Source organism: Poecilia formosa, unplaced genomic scaffold, assembly GCF_000485575.1.
Source record: "Poecilia formosa unplaced genomic scaffold, Poecilia_formosa-5.1.2 Scaffold328, whole genome shotgun sequence".
NCBI lineage: Eukaryota > Metazoa > Chordata > Actinopteri > Cyprinodontiformes > Poeciliidae > Poecilia > Poecilia formosa.
The window spans coordinates 491,644-512,447 of NW_006800267.1; the positions used below are offsets into that span (position 1 = coordinate 491,644).

Below are 20,804 nucleotides of genomic sequence, written 5' to 3' on the forward strand. Positions count from 1 at the left end.
GTCTTTGATTCCTCTGTTAGACTTTCAACTGGACCAATCAGGGAACAAAAGGAGAATTTGTGAATGGTGACATTGATTTTCTGCTCTGTTTTAGAATTGCAGTCTACCTGCAGCTTTAGAAACGGCAGCCGTGAAACTAAATGAGGACATTCGGTCTGTGTTTTTAGGTCACACCTTGTTAAGAAAATGTTAAGAAGCAATAATATTTTCTGTAACATTTAAGTTCTAGAATGTGTGTATGTGATCCTTTTGTTTGTGAAATGTTTGTTACCTTTTTGGGTGAGTCCTTGTAGCGGCCATCTTGGAACCTACCAAAGAGGAGGCCCGCCTCAAACCCAGCTCTTATATAGAAAGGGCCATGTTTGCTGGAGTTTGATTGGCTGGGCAGTTAATAGAGAAGGTGGGGACAACAGTATATAAGGACACTACTGGCTGAGCCTTGAGAAAAAGAAAAAGCTGAGAAACAGAAAGCTGAGAGACTGCAGGAAAAGATGCCATTTTGTCTTGCGAGTGGATTATGCTGTGCTGAAGGAGGCCTAATAAATCACCTTTATGTATGCTACAGCCAACTTTGCTGAGTTTTCCTTCCACACCACACCTCTCAGTGTAACACACCTCCAAATATGAAATTAACATAACAGCTGGCTCTCTCGGATCTGCACTTTTCACTTTGTAGCGGAGAACAGTTGTTTACAGCCCAGGCGATATCCTGAGTGTCAAACTGGCACATTACACACACCACAGGCAAATGTTAGCGATTGGGTAAAATTTGAAACTTCAACAGCGTCCACACCACCAGGAAGCAGTCGTTTCTCAGCAGCTGAGAGCCCAGACCCTCTGGATGAAGCAAAGTGTAGAACAAGGAGCTGGTTTACTAGGAGAGACTCCAGCAAACCATGAGTTTTTTCTAGTCTGAAAAAGAAACAGAAAAGTATGAGAAAGATTGTATACAATGACTGACAAGAAGTGTTAGATATGATAGCTTTAAGATTTACTTGCAACATTATTTATCTTCTTTTTTGTGGCTAAGATTTGTTTTGTGGTATATTTTAGTTAATTGAAATTGCACAAGAGAAGTTGTACTTATTTTTGTGAGATGTTAATAATGAATGAGGTAATTATATAAAAACAATGTTCTGCTTTGACAAGTTGTGTGTTCTACATCATGGTGGTCTTATTTACTCTCTCACAGAGAATCCTACTGCCAGTCTCCTCTCTAAATCTACAAGTCATTCAGTTTAAATCTAAAGAAATCTGTAATGATTCTGATCAGAAAGTTCCTGGGCCTGAAGTCATTTGCACAAGCTGGATTTAGTTATTGTAGATATCACATAAAGGAGCAGCAGAATAGTTACAGAGTGGAAAGCACATGCAGTTTGTGTAGTTTTCATAGGCAGTTACCAAAATAACACTGGTAGACTCTTTTGGTAAGTAATATGGATGGAAACTTACTGCCAAGTGTTCACTGTGGTAACATGTCCTGATGACACCATCTGTTGTTGACAAGCACTGCAAATGCACCTGCTTTTCTTTTCCTGCTGCTCTTTAAACATCTGTTTGCTCATATAGTCAGGGAGCCTGGCAGAGAGGCGTTATAGTCTGGGATGTGATCCTGCAGCCGAGTCTCAGTAAAGGTACATTACCACAGACAGACTGGTGTGGTCTGCTGGGGACAGACAGAGACCGAAAAGGCTGATCTGGATGGCTAGCTCTGTCCCACGATGGCCTCTGGACCCAGGAGGGGTGTTGTGTGGAAGGAGAATGGTGGCTGAGCTGTTTTAGCTGTTGGACTTCATCATCCGCCTCATGCAGGGAGCTCTGACAGCACTGAACAGCTCCTTCAACGGGCAGACTGCTCCATCCACAAAGTGGGGATGATTCAGAAGATCCTTTCTTTCCCACGTACATGTCTGTGGGTGAGAGAGAGAGTACACTGCACTGTTTTTTATTTTGTCGTTTCTCATTTCTGTTACTCTTGGTTTTATCCTAGTGGCCTTTATTTTGCAGTAGGCAAACAGGAAGGTGGATTACGAGAAACGGGGAAGATGTGCATCGACGGTCATCAGGCTGGGACTCAAACCCATGATGGACGCGTGGAGGACCAAGGCCTCTCTCTGTTCACTGGTCGCACCGCCAAGCCCCACTTCTGTTACTCTTGTTCTGTCCACTTTTTGTCATGACAACTTCAATTTCAAACTTGTGGAATTAATAAAGGATTATTTTAAACTTGTTGGCCAGTGATCTCATGTTTTATGGTTTGAATTTCCTCCTTTCCTCTTTCCTTTTTCTTCTGCATCCATAAACATGATGCCTCCTTTTAAGCTGATCTGAGATTTGTGGCTTCACTTGAGGTATTATTTTAGCTTGTGCAACGTTATTCAGCTCCTCCCACTTGTACACCACTATGTTTCTATGGCTACACATCATAGCATATGACCAAAACTAAAAATAATATCAATAGAAATCCCTCTAGCTGCACAGCATCCAAAGCTAGAGAGTATTATCATCCCCCCAAACAAGTAATTTCTCTGCCAGACATAAAGAAATTAAAACTTAAAATAATAATAATAAATGCAGATAACGGAGCTACTCCAACATGCTGATGCCTTGAGTGGTGCAAAATGCAGGGAAAAAACAAGCAGAGCTAAACCGAAAATGAAACTTTAATAGCAATTAAAAAATAAGGGTGAAAAGCAAAATTCAGAACAACCTCAGGCAAAAAAATTAAATGAGCAACTGCAAGTAAAACATAAAGATATGACAAAGAAGGAAGCAATAGAAGCAATATAGGAGTATACTGACTGCTGATGAAAAACAGTATTTAAAGGAGTGAGAAACTGGGAAAACATTGGAGGAAATGGTTAACATAGCAAATAGCAAAAGTAAGTTATGATTAAAAAAACACTAAACAGAACAGAAAAAACTAACAAAGAAAGATCACCTGCTGGAACTGCAAAGAAAAATCATTTCAATGCTGGAACTCAGAAATTACATTCTATTAGATATTAACTTGTGTTTCAAAGTCTGTGAGACAACATGGAGCAAAGCAATCAGACAAAACCAGCTTCTTACTACTTACTGTAAAATATACTCTTATTTTTTCCCATCTTGTTAAATTGTTAAATTCAGCTGTGTTTTTATTCATCAAACATGATTTAAACCCTGCTAGGGGTTAAAACTGGGCCTTTTTTCATTTCTCCCTCTTACCACTCTGGATCTGCACGGATGACATTGTTAGGAAGTGGCGTGTTGTCAGTATTTTACTGTTACTTTGCCTTCATTCTCTCTCATTAGTCTGAAGAGTGAGACCTACTACTGGGAAACCCTTCACCCCTCCGCCCTCTTACCCCATCCCCTTCGTTCTCCATGGGGTGAATGAGAGCTTTGTAGGAACTTAATGCACATGAGAAAAGATTATCACCTAATCAGCATGCAATTAATCACAGTTTTATTAAATATATGTTGACCAAAGTAACTTGAGTTTTAAATGTATCGTACCCAAAGTTTTGAACTGCCATTTTGATAGGCAAGTACAATGTTAGGTAACCATAATCACCCTAGCTTCTAGACAGACAAAAAGAAAGTAAACTGCTATTTGGTTAAAAATGAAATGGTTGATGTTTCCAAGCCAGACTTACCGATGTTCAACGTCTCTGTTTGAAGTCTTTAGTACTTCCTGATTGTTTTGGACTATATTGACAACTGGGTATAGCTGAACCATCTGCATGGTTTAAGCATCTTTTCATCAGTCATGAAATAAAATTTACAAGTCATATTAAAAAATAAAATGAAAAATACTCCCTAATATTCAAACTGACTCAGCTGAATCTAAAGTAGTTCTGCCTACCAACACTGCAGTTAGCAAATGGCCCATCAAGATTTTTTTAAGTGGATATAACATGCTTTTAAATCCTTCCTTTTCACATGTAAATCATGTGCTTAAGGTCCCTACAAAGCAAAACTGCCAATGCCTTGGTCTGACTTCCTGGTTATCGTAGCTACAACAGATATCTTCTCAAGGCACATAACAGAAAAATCACTAATTTCAATTCAGTCATTCATACATTCCAACTTATCCTCACTATTAAACAGTACAGTATACTCAATGAATTCATCAAAGTAGCTTAAAAAGTTTCCAGCTGGGAAATCCAGTATATTGGACAGAAGTAGAAAGTAACAAAGTACAAGTTAATGTTCTTAAGTAGCTTTTATGTGTATCTGTACTTTCCTGAGTGTTTATTTTCCAGATGTTTTACTTTTAATGCATGTATTCAAAACAAAAAGTATCTTTGTTTTTGACTTCTTGCTTTTCCTAAACCAAGAAATGTTTCAAAATGATGACAGGACAGACACAGAAAAGCAAAGCATTCCACATCCATGCTCTTATTTATGAAAGCTCTTCAAAAATCAGCTCCAGGACTGAATCATTGTGCAGGTTCTGTATTATGTGATAACCAAAAAACCAGAAGCTGCTGGCATTCAATAATCCACCATCAAATCTGAAAAAAAAAAGAAAAGAAAGAACATAAACAAACTGTACACATAATGATGTATGTTTAGGTGGTATTAAGAGCTAATTTCGCATGTTTTGTAAGTCAGTTTACACCATTGGTAAAGCTATATGTATAAGAAATAAATTTGACGACTGCATCGTTACAGTTATTAACCTCTTAACTATCATGATGACAGGGATGTTAAGAGTGTCATCATTAACTATCAAGATGATAGTTAAGAGGTTATTAACCTCTTAACTATCATGGACCCTTTGACTTAGATTACAAGCACTGTAAGTGTGACTGTTACGGGATTAATGTAATGTTTGAAATGCAAATACAGTTGTTTACTAGTGGCTCCTTTATGCCCTCTTGTGGTGACAGATTTTTGAGAGTTTTATTTGGACTCATCATGGCTGAAGTTCAGAGGTCTTGATGGAGTCTTGGCCCCTCTTTGGGTCAGATCTACTAAAGGTTTGTGTGTATAAAAACAGATAACAACCTGATATATGCAAGTCTGATCTACAAACAACAAACAGGATTGTGCAGCAAAATAAAGAGAATTGCTGGCGCCTTAATGTTAGTGGTTCTACCTTCATGAATATGCTGTAAATAAGTTGATCATCAAAAATATTGGGAATATAGTAACTTACCTCCAACAATGTGATTCACTGAACCTGAACTAGATGGCTAGATCTGCTTTTGCATTTTTATTTCACACTTTTGAAAAGCAGGTGTATATTTTATCTGCTGCATGTTCTACATGGAGGTTGGAGGTGGAGAGAGTTAAATACAGATCTTTAGTTTGTTTTGATTAAAGGTTAAATTTTTCACAGCTGTTTTGTACCACGTTGTATACAAATTTAAATTAATTGTATTCTTCTTCTTATTATTATTATTATTATTTTTATTATTACTACAATTCCTACATAATTACACACATACAAAATTATCACATAATGACTTTCTACTTCATTTTTCTTTTTACAGCTAATAATTAGCTTTGCCAAAAATGCATCCCCTGCATAGCTACTGGTATGACTTTCATATCAATAGGACAATAGACAAGACATGCAGATATTGGATCAGAAATTAAAATGCATCCCCTCCTATATTAATAGACTAGACACATAAGAGTGATATCAAATGTTCTACATAATGGGCCTCAGTTTTATCATGTGTTAAGCTATTACAGTGTTAAAAGAAAAAGCGGGGAACTGCAAACCATTAGCGGAGATTCGGAGAACATTTTCATCAGACACTGACTGTAAAACGTTTGACTCATATGTCTCAATAAAGGTGTCAAAACCGTATTTATTTCAAATCATCTACGAAATAAAACCCACTGTTTTAGGGCTAATATAGTTAAGAAACATGATAATGTTACAAATATGTTACATATATGTTACATATAATGTTACAAAAAGTTTCCTCTTCGGTCATATTTCAGTCAGTTTTCTCATCAAAATGCCAGAGTTTAGAGCGATGCGTGTTCCCGCGACAGGGCATGAAATTCTCGGCAGTCATACCTTTCTCTTCATAACACCGGCCCCAATACTCACCAATACAAAATTAGATAGTATTCACAGATGTTCAGTAGAGTGAAACAAAACTGATTTCACTACTATACATTTTGAAAACTAACTTTTATTTTTTTTTGTGACAGACAAAGCTTCCTTGATGAACTTTGCCATATTTTCAATGTTTATTGTGTCATAATTTTGCCAAAAAAAATAAACATTAAGCACAAGTATTACAAGTTTTGAGAAAAAGATGAAATCCTGCTGGCAAATTGAAAACATATGCTCTTGACTTATGGCAGTAAAAGTCCCCCATATTTGTGTTTGCATCAGAAATACTAGTTTGAACATGTTCTGTGTATGTGTGAATCTTCCTGTGCATTTGTGAATGTTGAGACTGTTTTAGCTCCATATATTTGTTATTATAAAAAAACTGACATCAGAATTGATTTTGTGATGTTTTTGAAGTTCGTTTTCTCTTGCCTGGCGTTCTGGCAAGCAGATAAAACTCTTAATGTTTAAGATTTATACATTAATTATCAATTACTCTCTGATTAAATTACATATTTGGTCAAATGACTTGATCGAGGATTGGGGAAAATTACTTTAAACGTACTTGTAACTTGCAAAACAATGACTTGGTCCAAACGTTGGTCATTCTATGCATAGACACTTGTGTGACAGTTTGGTTGAGGATGAATAGTCCAGCAGAAATGGACATTTAAAGGACACTGCCATGAGTCTCCAGCCATCTCAGTGTAGATTGTGCAGGCCTACAATGCGTTTGAAATGGTGTCCTTAAAGCACTGTGGGCACCTGAGCGCCAGGATGACAGCACCTTACCGCACAACAATCTGAACACAGAAAGAACGTTCCGCCAGGACGTCTATATGCGGACGACCTATCGTGAGCAGCAGCAGCAGCAGCAGCAGCAGCAGCAGCAGCCGTGGAGCAGAGAAACCTAGACGGGTTCCTGCATACGTCTCACTCTAGCGCTGTCTGTGGGGTGGAAGACACCGAGTTCTGAGGACAACTTCATTGTGCTTTTTCGGCAGCATGGTCGAGTGAAGAGATCCGGAGAGCAGGTCCAAGTCCGACCGCAGAATAAGAGGTGTGCCTCTATGCATTCAACACGGTAACGTGAAGAAGCCTATTGTCGACGATCCCGTGTCAGATGTGAGCCATGAAGCATCTTCCAGTTAATACTACGGGCTTGTTCTCTGCTGCAGCTGTGTGGGACACATAACGGTAAATTGTGTGTTGGGCCGACCACAGCTGAAGAGTAGCGGGAAACGGGGCTCCCAATTCAGCTGCTTAGGAACAAGCCAGTGTCCGCCTGGAGCCACTCGGACCGAATCGCGACGCGGATGTCCTGGCTTTCTCTGAAACGCTCACATCAGGCTACAGGAGACAAACAGGTAGGCTATTCAGTGCACGAAACGTGACGCTTCTTTACCCTGTTGTACATTAGTGATGGAGGCTGCTGCTGCCTTTTTTTAGCATTGATATTGCAGTAGATAGAGATAAAGACCTTTTATTATCCGCTTTGAAAGACCGAGATGAAATGGTAAAAAGCCCCCCAAAGCAAGCATTTCCCCCTGCTTCGCCCTTATGGTAATCATCTTCATCACTTCGGCCTAGTGTAGGACACCTCAGTCAGAGCTGAGATTGCAGCTCAGTAAAATAGTAAGATCTTGTGGAATCCAATCCTATTCAATGCCAGTAATCACAACAAAGTCTTTATTAGTTAATTTATTTAATACAATATGCCAATGAAGACTCAGTGGCTCCGTGTTGTACATGTGCATGTTCAGTCACGTTATACATCGCAGATCAGATCTGTGTCCACACAGACTTCAGTTAAAAACATATAAATATTAGTTTGCATGGAGATGAGTGGTAAAAGAGAATGCATGTGTGAGGCTGGAAGTGATTAGATCAGGGATGACCACGCTTTACTTCCATTGTGAGATCAATCTGCAAAAGCCATTAGGAGATGCAGGCAGTGAAGGAAGCCATTCCAAGACCTGATTCTGTTAATCTACTCCAAGGAAGACAAAAAGAAAAAGCTCTGAAAATATGTGATATATAGCCTCTACTTGTGTGTGTTTGTGAGAGTAAAGGGGAGCTGTCTGCTCTCACCTTTCAGCAGGCTGGCAGGCAGCCAGGCACACAGCATACAGCTGTCCTTTCACTTACTGTAGCGGCCTGTGCTTCCTCACATCTTTACCCAACACCTCTGCCTCTGCTTCATCGCAGCCTGCTTGTCTTCTCACACCTCCTTTTCTTCAGACTGTTCTGCAGAGGCTCATTGGTGCTGTCATCAGTCCTGACAGGTACTGAAAGATGACTGTGGAATTTATGGTCATTAGCTAAAATATTTTGTTCCACTGGAGTGTAAAAAAATAGACAATAAGAACCAACAAAATGAAGTTGAGGTCCATTTAGACATATTGCTGTATGTCATGCTTGTATTGAGTCTCAGTAGATGTGTGCCATATTGGACTTTTCTGCAGATTTTGGATTGCAGAAAAAAAGCAGTTTGGAAAAATTATCTTTTCATGTTGTAGGTTTTCTTCAAATAAAATGTTTTCATCCAGTCATTTTTAAAGCAAGCTAGTTTTAGGGTGTGACTCCTGGTACGGAGCGAACAACACGACCACGATCCACTTTTTGAGGTGGTCTCGGTCCGCTTCCAGACAAATTCTGATTCTATCTGCTTCTGGTGTGAATACAGACTGACCTCAGCCCAGACCAACTACAGGAAATGTATGTCTGTGTGGACTTCACAAACCAGTGCTGCTGGTCATTACGGTGAAAATGAGCCCTTCAGTGTTACTAACTGTTCTGCTGAACTGAAATCATACCTGATCCACTGTTTTCTGCCTAGCGATGTTGCTGCATGTTTAACGTGGGTCAGAGGTCGCAGAGCGTCTTGCGTCTTGTGTACAACCAAATTTACAGACACCAACATTAGAAATCTCCCATTGCGAGACACGCAATGTATAAGCTGCTCCTGCCATTCAAATTGGTATTGCAGTTGTAATTACAGCACAAAAGAAATGCAACAACTGGACTTCCAAAGTTTGCTTCGTCTATTCTAACCTGCAGCTGACATTTAGATATTTTTCAGTACAGAAGATTTGAGAAAGAAACAGCAAAACATTGTCAGCCAATACTCATTCCAGTGTCACTTGGATCACACTGTTGAAACCAAATTAAGGGTTTATAACATGATACATATCTACACACTGGTAATGTGTTATGCTTGGTAGTGTTATAATTTAATAATTAACTCTGTGGTAGCAGAGAACAGAGAGAACCTAAAACAAACTCCGTTAATCAGCAGATTGGGCTTTCACAACTAAGAGCTGCAGAATGTTAAATATTCTTGGAAAAGTCCAGGTCTTCATCTGTCCATGTTTAAATCTGACATCAACAAGGGGTCAGATACAGAAATGTTCGTGTTGTAAGGTCAATAAAGCGATAAACATTTGAGAGAAAAAGAGTACAGATAGACTGAAGTGATTTTACTTGTAATAGCTCCAGAAGTCTTAGTTTGTCTGCAGGATGTGTTCGCATTAGACGTCTTCTTCAGCTTCAAGACAAAATGTAAACAGACGTTCCTGAGAACATAAAAAATGACAGAGTGCTGGAAAGGTCTCTTTATGAAACTGTAGATGGTGACAGCCACTTGTGTAACAGTAGCTGATATGTGTCCAAGTTGGTCATTTTGAAACATCCACACAATTACGGGCTGTTGGTCCTTTGTTATGGAGTTAGTGACCCTGGTACAGTAACTCAGTTTGAGTAACAGTATTTCATTTCACTTTGAAATATCAGCAGCCTTGTAACATGTACTAAACCGTTTCAGAATCTTTCAAATTCATTTGAATGTGAAGGTTAGAATTCTTATTCTGTCGCAAATTGAAAGTCTTTGTTAGCTAAATAAACAGTGAGCCAGCAGGTTGATAAAAAAGATAGATATACACAGGTAGAGGCAGGCAGCATAAAGAAAAAGAAAGTCGACAGTCAACTTAAAAATAAGCAAAATATACGCAACACAATGGACACAGGGAGACAGACTGTTAGTAACAGGAGGATCTGACAAAGACCCTGAGTGACAAATATTTATGGAGGAGAGTTGATTCCTGTATGAGGAGAAGGTAGGAGAAAGTAGCTGCACCCAGTTAGAAACTGGGTGCAGCTTTAATGGAAGGCAGCTGAGCTTAAGAAATGGGAGAAACAGTTGTTAGAATATACAGGGAACATAGAAAACAAGAAACCTGAAATTTAACAAACTAGATACACAATCCTAGAATAGAAATGACAAGGATTCAAACCACATGTGAATTGAAAGGGCAGCCGTATATTTTTGACCCAGAAGCAGAAGAAGTGGAACCTCCTGAATGACCATCCAGCCACAAACCACTGAAGGGTTAAACGCTGTGAATCTGACACATTTAGATCGTCATTAAGGCTTCAGCTTCACTTTGGGACTGTGTGCCATGGTGTGAAGTCGAGCCGCTCACATCAGCACAGTAGTTCAGCACAAAGACCCTTTATCCGCAAATGTGACCTTTTTAAAAAATATATATTTGCAAGGTTAGAGGGGAAGTGTTTCTCTCAATATGTAAAAAAGTAAAAATAAAAAAATCTGAAAATGTCGGACTCTTGAATGAGAGTCCGACATGTTTTCACAAACACTGCATCTTCTCAATGTGTAGACTATCACTTCCAGTTTACTACAGCATATGCACAGATATTGTGAGGGACATTTCTCCCAGTCACATGTCCTATGTTACTGAAAATACCTGGACCTGCTCTGTATTGCAGCCGATAAAAAATATTTTCCTTTTCCAGCAGCCATTGTGCAGCAGTAGCTTGTAATGAACTGGTCGGAGCTGCACTTGGGTTGCCAGGTGAGGGACTGGGCCTGGCTTGGGGTTAACCAATTGTGACACAATAATTTAAAACTTTTTGAAACAGGTTATTTTGCAGACACCAGCAGGACATTTACTTATTCGCAAAAAATGGCTGGGTATTTGTGTTTTGCTTTTGTACTGATTCTAGAAGCAGGAGATACAGAAACATAATAAAATTCACATTTTATTATGAAAAAAGTGAATTTTGCATAATAGTGGACCTTTAAATCATGTTGTCTTTTTCTATAAACAGATGTAAAACATGTAGATCTAAATTTAAGCATTTATGGGGCCCTGGAGGTCTGGGGGGCCCTTTTGTTGGGTCTGAATGTGACCTGCGTTAAATGTCTTGTTTTAATATCGGCTGGCTGATTATTTAATTAGGATTTAAGTGAAATACAAAAACTTGATGTAATTTGTTTTAATTATATCAAGTATTTTTTAAGACTCTATAGTTGCATGTTTAATTGTTATCAAAAATGTCTTCCAATAACATTTTAAATTATTAATTGAAATATTAATTATTAGTCATAATAATTATAATAACATGACTGTTATTGGTCCTAATAGTCATGTTACATTTTCTGTCGACTTTTAGCATTTTAACTCAAACTCATGGTGGGACTGTAACGCCTCTCACCAGGCTCAGCTTGTTTTTCTGGGGGAAACTTGCTAACATCCTACGTAAAAATAGTTCAACCTGTACATCTGTTCACACAAATAGCTCCATGTTTAATTCCTGACAGGAAGACATGGATGTTTTGAAGGATTCTGATTGGATCTCCTGGATCTGGATCAATTAACCTCATGTACTTGCTGCTAAATGTACTAATGGTGGAGAAACAACTTATTGAAACAACTTACCGTTACAGGAAAACCATTTACCCACTGTCATTGGTGACCATGCTAACTAGCCTGATGTTTTATGACAGGACCTGCTGACTGGGAGAAGCTGTCTTCCAAGTCACCAGTTAAGCTTGAGACTCATTATGTTGCCAATCAGGTGTTCACTTCAAGATCCTCTCTGCAGTTGGAAAACAGAAACAAAGCAAAAGTTAGAATGATGCACTGAGTGAACATTATATAAACACAGCATTCATATGAGAGTTTATTTCACCCTTGTTGACTTGCACACATGCATCCAGCATCACAGTAGATACAAGACTGATGGTTCTGCAGCATCAATAAATCCTGAAAATATACAAGCTTCTTAAAAATCCAGTTAAATACATCTGGCATTGACTTGTTCAACTAACCACTGCTTACCTCTAATTTGCCTTGAGAAGACTGTCTGAGTCACTGGGTTCAGGTTGAAGACTGGTTCAGCAGAGTTACCTTCAGACGTGATACAGACTGGAACTTTAACTAGGCTGTGTTGTCATATCTGATTGAAAATTCAGAAGTTCTTGAACAGGTGTTTGCTGTCTACTGGAGTAATCAGACAAAAAACATGAGATGAAGAGCTGTTTTTCCAGGGAATTTTCTGTCTTCTTCCTTCCATCCTCTCTTCTTTGTTTTGTTTAACTCCTCTATCACAGCATTACTCCTCCTATCTACTAACAAGTATTACCAAAGCCCTGAGACGGAAGCTAAGGGGTTCTTCTCAGTTTTAACTTGAATGCATGAACATTTCACATTCAAATGAATGAGTCAACCAAACTGGAAACAGCTATTTCTGCCATTAACAATAACTATATGCATTCTAAAGTAGACCTGGAGTTATATCTGAAGCATCTACATATATTTATATTAAATAACTGCTAATTATTCAAATGATACTAAGGTTCTGCAGAAAATTTGCATTAAATGGAAAAAAAGAAATAGCATTAAATGCTCCACATAACAAAAATGTCTGAAATGCATTTAAATAAACAGCGTGGTTCACAGAAATGACGGAAACATTTCTTTATCAGTTGGTTGAAGTTAGCTATCTTCAGTTAAAACTGAAAGCTGCTCACAGGGTTGACCCAAGAAAACTTGCTGAGCCTGGAGGTCAGTGTGCGTAAACCAGCAGCCCACCATGTTTTTCTATTAAAAGATGTTAAATTGACAGGAAATGTAAAAATATTACTGTGTAATTATATATGTTGTGGGAATACATTGCCAGTGAAATACCATTCAAACCCACAACTATAGAGTCTTAAAAACAACAAATAAAAAAATTTATTAGAATAAATATGAATTAATTGCACTTCCATTTAATCCAAATTAAGTCAGCAGCTCCAGAGGCCCCCCAGACCTTCACCCCATAAATGCTAATATTTTAGCACAGATATGTAAATGTAAAATTTGTTTATTGAGAACATCAATGCTGCTAAATTTGAGTTAATGGATTCAGCATAGATAAATTAAAAAAATATATATTAACATTTGAATTTAAGATTTTAAGTTCTTTGAACTTGGAAAAGTTCAAAGAACAGTCTTCATAGTTAGTGTAGCTACAATCTGATGCTATGAGTTTAAATCTTTGAGTTTGAGCTCAGTTTGTTCACAAATACATATCAGTAAATTACAATTATAACTGACTGCTTTTAAAATTGACCTATTAAACTACCCCACCCTCCCAGATTTCACTAAATCTGCATTGAAATGCTTAGTGGTGCTGATGTTCTTAGCAGCAAAAGGGGCCCTAAGTCAAATTCTGCTCAAGGCCTCATACAGCATTGGAGCGGCCCTGCACGATGAGCTAAATCACTGCACTGCTTGTCTCTGCTGGATACAGAGGGACAAACCGGGAGATTTAATTTATGTGGCTTTAGCAGCTCTTCCATTTCATGTCTGTTGAGTTTTTAATAAGTGCCGCAGACACTGTTTTGGTTGCCTGAGCTTTATGGGATGAGTTTTTCAGATCTGGTTCCTTACAGCTTCTTGCTTGTTTAAAAAAAAAAACTATGGGTTGCAGTCCCTAAATATCCAGACCACATTTTTCCAATAATAAGTAGAAGCAAAAGTCCTGAACTTTATTGTTGTTGTTCTGAACTTTTATGAGTCAACCAGCTGACTCATAATAGTCAGCAACAAGTGGTCTGGAGTATTGCTCCGCTCTACATACTGGTAGTGAAAACAAGTCTCTGCCAGGCTCTCAGGCACCTTATTACAAGCAGCAGACCTTCAGGAATGAAATGATGGCAAAATTTAGCCATTTTGAAACATTAATATTGTGTCAGAAACTTGGCTGTGGCTTCTACCGAAGTACAGGATTAAAAATGGTTGTCTAAGAGTGCATGTTACATTATCTTTAACTGATAGACATGTTTTTTGTTGTTCACCATGATTACTGAAGCATGAGAATGTGGGTATGTGGACATCTTAATTACAATTTGAAGCAAAGAAAAAAGTCTTCTTTAGATGAAATATTGATGGATTTGTGAAAATCTTGACTGCAGCAAAGGAACACACTCCTCTCCTAAAGGAGATTTAATTTGTAATATCCTTTTGTCTGATGGATTCCCTTGCTCTGTGGTTTGACCTTGATGAGGTTGAACTGTGAATTGTGACTGCATGGCTGCACATTACATGCATGAGAATGTGCAGAGGAGCCGCTACAGTGGGGTATGCTCCTTTACAGTGCACAGTGACATCCATACAGTGGAAGAGAGGTTTATGAGAACACCCTTCTACCCCATCGCCCCCCTCCTTCCCCAAGGCATTCTTTGCATCTTTGTGCCAAATGCCATCACCCTGGAGGCTCCTCCCTCCTTCTTGCTCTCGATGTGTTTAAGAGAAAGAGTGTGGGAGAGACGGGGGCAGGGGGAGGTTTCTATGGATTCAAGGCTGTTTCCTTGCCTGTTTGTGCTGGAATGGTCCATTATAGTGGAAGGGGGAGATGGGGGTGGGGGGGAGTTGCTATTGTTCTCTGCAAAAGCTTCAGTCCTGCTGAATGCTGCTTGTGTAAGCCCAGATGCCCGGAGCACTATTGGCCGTCTTTAGTCCTTTTTTTTTTTGATCGCCTGTCGGTGAGAGTTTAGCTGTTTCTCCACACACTCCTCTGAACAGACAGAATAGCGATCATTTATAGCTGATGAGTAGGATATCGTGTTTGTAGAATTCCCATTTTAATAAGCTATTGGATTATGGTGCAGAATTCTGTGGGCAAGTGAGCAGCTTGTGGGAGTGGCTCACATGGTGCTTTGTATGCTGACCGATGATGTTCTTTCTTCCTGCTTTTACAATACAAATTACTCCACTCTTTTGCAGGCTCTCCACTCAGGTCTGCTGTATTACTGATCCTTTTGAACGAGCTGCAGTGAGTAACCATGCTTACAGCAGAGGCACAAAGATCCCAGTGAAATGAGAACTCAGGGCTGGAGAAACATGATGAGTGAAGGGCTACAGGACAAGAGACAACCTAAATTATACTCACCAGCTACTTTACAAAATATACTTGTTCAACTTCTTGTCAACACAAATAGCAAATTAACCAATCACGGAGCAGCATCACTATGTAAAGAAATGTAAGGTGGGGGTGACTTGTTGAATTTCCAGATAAGCATCAGTATATGGAACAAAGGGCTTTTCAGTTTAACATAAATTATAGTAATCATTTTAAAATACTGCCGCTACATGATTTTGCTGATAATTGTACTAAAGGTTGGAACTAGACAGAACAGGCCCAAGATTCAGGTGTTTTTTTAAGCCGTTATGATTTCATTTTCCAGCTCCTTAGTGCTTTTCGTCCTGTTGTCCAAAGTATCCTACATCACTGTTACCAAGGCGCTATGGTAGTGTTCTTTTTTCTGTTTTAGTCACAATAGCGAAGTTATCATCACCATCAACTGTATTTATAAGCTGAAACAAAGTGCTGGACATCAGTCGGGGTTTCCCCCAGAAAACCTGCTGAGCCCGGTGGTGGCGGTGGGGCCGTCCACCAGCGGCCCACAGTGTGTTTGTGTTAAAAAATGTTAACAAACATTTTTGTGTTAACATGTTTACACAAACATGTTAACACAAAATAATACCAAACCATTATGGTTTAGAAATAATACTGTGTGAGGCCAACTGGCATCTTTTCCATCAGTGGTAACATCTGGTTGTTGACCACGTGACTCATCTGATGTGAAAAATGTGTTTCCATTGTAGTTTTGCTGAATACACTAATTTTAATATGGCTGAAAAACCACCTCATCCTAGTGCAAATATTTGAGTTTTTTTTTTCATTGGCGTTTCCATTAAGCAAATTTATTTATGTGGTTCCAGTTTGAGCATTTATAAGGCCAATGGAAACGTACTGATTGTGGCAGCTGTGTGACGTTCCATCTGGCGAACTTTCGGCCCCCTGTCCAGCTCCACTCAACTTTCATGAGCCACTCTTCTGACTCTGCAAGCAGAAAGGATTGCTGGCGAGTGCAGATAGTCAGAACAGAGGTTCTTCAGTCAGAGAGCAGGTTTTGAGGAGCAGTTATTCGAGGCAGTGAGGAAGTTTGCACTGAAATATTAAACCTCCCTCTGCTTGGTTCTGGTCCGAGAACATCTCACAGATGCCTTATGTGCTTTTTTTTTTGATAATGTGAAAACTAAAGTAATTTTCCAACCAGACGATTATTACTTTCTTCTTCTCCAAACTTCTGAACTCGTAATAGTCGTTCCTCTCTGCCATGGTTGCTGTGTTTACTTTGATGTTGTAAACCTCACACAGAGCAAGACGCCATGACATGACATGTACTGCAGCAGGACGGGCAGCTCGGCTCGGTGTCCTCTGGACTGTGAGAGGTCTGTGTGAAAATGCACATCCAAAAACCATGTGACTGCGCGTTGGCAGTCCGACTTTGGTCCGACATGCTGCACCCTTCAGTGAAGAGTGGCTGACTCCGAGATAGAGGGAACTACAGCATTCCAGTTGTGATAAAATGAAGGCGTGGATTACTGTTTCAAAGTATTGCCTTGACAGAATAGGATTTTATTTTTGCTTATTTCTTTTAATGATAAAAACTCATTTGACTGTGGCCCTTATTTGACCGTCAAGATTGAAATCAATGTCCATCTTAAATAGCCAGATTTGTAGATTTGTAACTGTGGTCTTAGCGCACATTGCCGGGGGGTCAAAATCAACTGGACACATTCCAAAAACAAGTACGCCAGTCTTTTTCTTTTATTAAAATACAGAGAATTTAGGGCCATGCAAGCTTTAAGATTCTTGAAACACAATCAGAGCTTTGAAGGATCAAGAATCAACTCGCCTTAGAGGCATGAAGATTTGGTAATCATCGGCGAAGCAATGAAAGGAGATTTTATAAAAGTTGATCCAAGAGGAAGAAGATACAAAGAAAAAAGCAACCTGTTCATGCTTCCATGAACAGGTTAGGATAGGTCTGTGAGTTATACTAAAACATATTCATTAGGGTGTGCTGTGGTGGTGCAGGGGTTGGGCACGGCCCACATATGGAGGCCTTAGTCCTCGACACAGCTCTCGCACGTTTGATTCCCGGCCTTGGCGACCTTTGCTGCCTGTCTTCCCCCTTCTCTCATTACCCACTTTTCTGTCAAATAAAGGCCACTAGAACCAAAAATAAAACAAACATGTTCATTACATTTTTATTTTGCACAAAATCATTTTTAGCTAATGAGATCTTAGTCTGTTAGTTCTTCCTATTTTGAGCTCCTTTCAGAATGAACTGTTTTAGGGGTTCTTGTCACTTTAAATCCAAATAAACTGCTGCTGACCTCATTCCCAACTCAACATTTACATTTGCAAATGGCTGCAAACAGATGCAACTATACAATCGCACATACTGTTTACCTCATTTTAGTAGAGAGAAGGAACAATGTCTTTCAGAAAATCCCTCTTGATACTAGTGCAGGTTGCTGAAGCAGTGGTCTGTAAGTGCTCTGGAGCACCCGGAGGGAACCCACCATGCTCAGGGAGAACATGCAAACTCCATCCAGAAAGACCCCAGGCTGGGATTCAAACCCAGGACCTTTTTGCTGTAAGGCAGCAGTGCTACCAACTGTGCCATTGTGAGAAATATATTTTAAAAAGCATTTATTCTCACAATCAAAATATTAATACTGCAGTTATAAATTGGATGATTACAACATGTCATTTGAAGAAGCTTGAATTTATTTATTAGTAGTCACAGTCATATTATTCATTAATTTCAGTAATTTAGCAAAGAAACATTCATGGAAAAACATAAAAAAAAACATAAAACCCAACTAATTTGGGGGAGACCACTGCATTCTAAAAAAGCAGAAAACAAAAATGTAAAAATTGGAGCTTAACTCTGATGTAGATGTAATATGCATATGTACACACACACACACACCCACCCACACACACACACACACACACACAAAACAAACAGTGATGATCTACTGGCTGATCGTCATGTATTAATATTGAGATCTGAGTGTTTGACCCCCACAGTTCAAATGAAACACTCTGAATGGATGCATCAGACTGGAAGCAGTTTGTTCACATCTCACTGCCCTCATTAACATTTAGCTCCACTACTCCATTTAACCCCAATCCCTCTGCAAAAATCAGAAATGTTACTCATTATTTAGCTCCCTTACAAATATCTAATTTTTCACCAAAAGACACATTAAGTGTTTCAACTTGTACAAACTGAATGACTTGATTTACCATGCCATAAATTGTTTACTTCCACCAAATAGATGTGAAATGGACAAGGTAAACATAGTAAACAGAGAAAATATTTTTTATGTTATTGCACGTGTCAGTAAAATTCTATAAATGTCATTTAACATTATGTTACTTTAATGTGCGAGTATTGGATCACACCATAGACACCTATAAAATCTGAGCTCTGCTTTAAAGTAGCTTGGCCATTGCCTTTTTACACAGTTCCGCTTGATTCTGTTTTGTGTGTGCGCGCGTGTGTCTGTATGTCTGAGAGAGAAATAGAAAGAGCGAGAGAGTGAGAGTATCTTCTTACATCATGCAGTCACAAAGGTAGCTTTGTACAAAAAAAGGATTTTCTTGCTCTCACTTGTGCTTTCAAATTATTCATGGCTAAACACAAACAAATACCAGAAAGTTGTATTTATAAATCAATAACATTTTCTTTCCAGCTGCCAGATTAATATCCTGACAAAAAGAACTCGTTCATAACTGCTCTTTACAATGAGTGTTATAAGAGAAGTACTGTTAGCACAGAAGGTGTTAGCATGTCAGTAGCTGTATTGTTGATGTTCCAGCCTTTTCCTAACCCTACGAATGTTTTTAGGTAACCTGAGAAAAGTTCAGTGTTCTTTTCTCTCCCCTTCCCTTCCTGTTCTGTGTCACTGACCTGCAGAGCAAGTGATTTAGCAGGCCTGCACTTTCCTTCTTTCCTAAAGAGTTTATTGTCTACTTGTCCAGCACCATCTCTGTGTTCTGTTTCTCTCTGAATGTTTTAACTAGGTTAGCTGGGGAGTTCTCATAGACAGGAGATGGACACTGTTTCCTTATCCATTTGCCCCAGCAGTGAAATGCTCTAATTATTGTTGTTCATATTGCTATGTGTTTTTGTTTGTTCCAAAATCTTTTAAGTCGCCATGTTTGAATTTTTAGAAACCTAATCCTTGTTTGAGGTAAACGTCAGCTCTGAGCCTGAAATAATTTTGGGCATATTTATAGTTTGTTTTCATGGATAAATTACCATCCTAAAAATGTGACAGATTTAACTTCTAGCACTTATTAAATATTAGATAAATTTGTGACATTGACTTGTTCAGTTTTGAAAAAAGGGCCTTGTAGAGATGCAACAGTTGATAAAATCAGCCTTTCACTCTCCGTTTGGTCCAGTGGGAGTTTTGCGGTGAGTCTGCTGTGGGAGGAATTTGGCTGCTGTGGTGAACATGAATAGAGTTTGTCAGTTGCAGTTCCAGGGCCACACAGCTACACCCCTCCCCCCTTTAACTGCCTACTGATCCTGTGAACCGTCAACATGAGCTCATCCATTGTAATCGTGAACAAACAAACACCAAACTTAATATGTGTGTGATGTCTTTCCCATTAAGAAACTGGACATTTTTACTGTTTATTTCTGGGATGAGAAAGACAGTACAGTGTATGTATTCTAGCACAATTTGCAAAAACCTTGTTTTACTTGCTGCATTGGGTTCCAAGCAAGCAAGTATATAGCCCAAAGAGCAACTAGACACACACAAACACACACAGTATTTATTTCTATATACATACACACCGATAGAGTGCCAAAAACATATAATTACACAAGTTTGAGTAGATCTAATAAATTACTCTAACCCTGTCTACATAAAATAAATCCTGCCTCACAGTCTTCACTTGATCAACAAATTAAGACTTGAAGCTCAAACATTGAGTTATTAGCGACATTGTGTTAGATTTAGCCATAATGCACATTTATACATGTGAATGTAAATAAATAAAGCATGCTGCATACACACAACTGAACATTCCAACTTTTTAGTTATCTACCTCTAGTGTCTGAGATCACTAAACAAACCATGCTACTGGAGCTGACTGTCCCATGGGGAGATTGCTTGGAAGAAGCTGTTAAGGAAAAGGCCTCCAGGTACGCAGGGCTGGTAGTGACTGTAAGTGGGCAGGTTGGAGAACGAGGTGCTTCCCAGTTGAGGTTGGTTGCAGAGGTTTGGTGGCTCACTCCTTGGTCAGAGCCTCGAGTAGTGTTAGCATCAAGGGGGAACGCAGAAGGAGAGCACCACTGAAGCAACTGAAGCAGCAGAGAGGGCTTCAAGATGACTGTGGCCTCTGAGAGGAGAACTGTGGAGCCAATGTAGCTAGTTAGCCATCTGGACAGAAGCTGGGGACTGATCATCCCCGGCAGTATGTACATATATATGTACATACATATGTATGTTTGTATGTATGTATGTATGTATGTATGTATGTATGTATGTATGTATGTATGTATGTATGTATG

At 39.1% G+C, this 20,804-nt stretch overlaps 1 protein-coding gene across 14 annotated transcripts in view; it reads left to right on the forward strand.

Moving 5' to 3' along the window:
* The first annotated feature begins 6,461 nt into the window (after positions 1-6,461).
* fat3a (FAT atypical cadherin 3a) overlaps positions 6,462-20,804 on the forward strand; it is a 68,432-nt gene continuing 54,089 nt past the window's right edge. For 3 of the 14 annotated variants that reach the window (XM_016661374.1, XM_016661377.1, XM_016661382.1), the window contains exon 1: positions 6,478-7,431. The gene's annotated coding sequence lies outside the window, so the exon portion shown is untranslated. Of the gene's footprint in view, positions 7,432-20,804 lie in introns of all 14 variants that reach the window. The other 11 variants (XM_016661385.1, XM_007573423.2, XM_016661380.1 and 8 more) reach the window with 7 other exon arrangements.